At 40.3% G+C, this 2,628-nt stretch overlaps 1 protein-coding gene across 1 annotated transcript in view; it reads right to left on the reverse strand.

Moving 5' to 3' along the window:
- IARS (isoleucyl-tRNA synthetase) overlaps positions 1-2,628 on the reverse strand; it is an 87,805-nt gene that overhangs the window by 76,401 nt on the left and 8,776 nt on the right. The window lies entirely within an intron of this gene.

The raw sequence follows: 2,628 nt of genomic DNA on the forward strand, positions 1-2,628 counted from the left end.
AACCCCTTGGGAAATGATTAAACCATTAGAAATATGAACTGATGATGTTCAGGAATTAAATAATTCAATAATATTAAATTAAAAATATTAAAGGTAGCTGGGTGCAGTGGCTGACACTTACTTTGGGAGCCAGCACTTTGGCTCAGCACTTTGGCTCCCAGCACTTTGGGAGGCCAAGGCAGGTGGACTGCTTGAGCCCAAGAATTCAAGACCAGCCCATGCAACATGGCGAAACTGTCTCTACAGAAACACATAAATTAGCTAGGTATGGTGTATGTTCCTATAGTCCCAGCTACTCAGGGGGCTGAAATGGGAAATCACTCGAGCCCGGGAGGTCAAGGCTCTGGTTGGCCGAGATCCCGCCACTGCACTCTAGCCTGGGTGACAAAGTGAGACTCTATCTCAAAAACAACAACAACAACAACAAAAAGGTAATTGCTAATGACTTTTTAAGGTGTGACAATGAATGCTAATATGGTAATGTTTAAAGAAGATAAAGATTATTTATGAAAGATCTATATTGGATTATTTCTTGATGAAATAATATGATATCTGGAATTTGTTTCAAAATTGGGAGGAAAGTGGGAAAGAATATGTGTATGAATGAGGCAAAATTAGCCAGTCATTGGTTGCTGGGGGCCTTAATGGGCCTACAGAAATTAATTATACCATTCTGTCTACTTTTACATGTCCCTGAAACTGCCCACATTCAAGTGTTTTTAAAAAGCAACCAAATAGACTGGGCGCAGTCTCTCACGCCTGTAATCCCAACACTTTGAGGCCAAGGTGGGTGGATCACTATGTCAGAGTTCAAGACCAGCCTGGCCAAGATGGTGAAACCCTGTCTCTACTAAAAATGCGTGGTGGTGGGCACCTGTACTCCCAGCTACTCCGGAGGCTGAGGCAGAGAACTGCTTGAATCCGGTAGGCGGAGGTTGCAGTGAGCCAAGATCACGCCACTGCACTGTAGCCTGGGTGACAGAGCGAGACTCCGTCTCAAAAAAAAAACTAAATTAAAAAAAGCAACCAAATATAGCAATATATTAAGATTTGACAAAGGTAAGCCTTGGAAACCTTGTGTTTACTGCATTATTCTCTACCCTGTTAAGTGCTTAAAATATTTTACTAAAAAAATACAAACATGAGCACAATCAGAGAGATAGTAAGGAGATAACAGAAATCATCATACTTGCCTTACAAGGATTTACAAAGATCAAACAGGATATGTGAAAGCATTCTATAAATAAAAAGTGCTTTGAAAGGCAAATTTTACTAATGTAATTTTCAAACCTAGGCCATGAAACAAGAATTCCAAACAAGTCAACATCCTTTAAAAACAGTGGGTCAGATAAACTCTCAAAATGGAAAACAACTCAGTATACACACATGAGAAGTGAAAGTTCACATTTCAGAAGACTCACTAGTATTTAATATCTGTCTAGATATGGTATAACAGTATACCCTGTAAACATCAAACACGTCTCAACACCTCAATCATACCAACAACAGCAACTGATTTTATTTCATCAGAAGAAAGATACATACCATTTGGCATCTCAAATTAATTTTTTTCCAAATACCGTTAACAAATAAATGGTATCATGAGGTCCTGGATAAGGCATAAAATTACCCAACCTTTAAGAAATGATGACTACAGGGAAGTATGTCAAAGCTCGACTTGTTAACCCAACAGAGAGGAACAAAAATACGGTCAAAACAAGCAAAACCTATCACATTAAGACACATCATAAATCCAATGTGGAAAAAAAATCCCTCATCTTAACAGAGCCTTAGTATACTAACTGGCCACGTTTTCAGCACTCAGTAAGAACTGGCCAAAGTGACTGATGTCGTGGGCAACATTCCACATTGGGTGTACTTGGGAATACCTACTGTGATCATAACTATTCAATGTTAGGTGTTCCACCTACAGAACTCAATGCTGAATAATGTCTCTACATTTCACGTACCTTGTAATTCTGGTGTGACTCGAAGTTGGACAGTGGAGTGTTACATGCCGTAGAGAAGGGCATGACTTTCACACCTCTATAAACAAGGCCTTTATCATAGAGTTGTTTGAAGACCCACCTGGTAAGAGATGGAGTTTCACAATTACATAACCAAAATTCTCTTTCTGAAAAAGCAATCACTTACACCATTTTCTGTTTGGAGTTTCTGGCTGCCAAATAAGTGAAAAAACAATGTCTTCCATTGGGAGACCGGTTGGTAAATTATAACAGATCAATATAGTAAGACATCAGGTAGACATTAAAATGCTAATATCTACTGATATCAAATGATGTTTAAGACATAACGTTAACTAAGAGAAGCAATTGGCAGGCTGGGCGCAGGGGCTCACGTCTGTAATCCCAGCACTTTGAGAGGTCGAGGTGGATCACCTAGGTCAGAAGTTCGAGACCAGCCTGGCCAACAACGTGAAACCCCATCTCTACTAAAAATACAAAAATTAGCCAAGCATGGTGGTGGGTGCCTGTAATCCCAGCTACTCAGGAGGCTGAAGCAGCAGAATCGCTTGAACCTGAGAGGCAGAGGTCACAGTGAGACAAGACTGCGCCACTGCCCTCCAGCCTGGGTAACTGAGCGAGACTCAGTCTCAAAAAAATAACA

This window comes from Mandrillus leucophaeus, unplaced genomic scaffold (assembly GCF_000951045.1).
Source record: "Mandrillus leucophaeus isolate KB7577 unplaced genomic scaffold, Mleu.le_1.0 Scaffold527, whole genome shotgun sequence".
Classification (NCBI taxonomy): Eukaryota; Metazoa; Chordata; class Mammalia; order Primates; family Cercopithecidae; genus Mandrillus; species Mandrillus leucophaeus.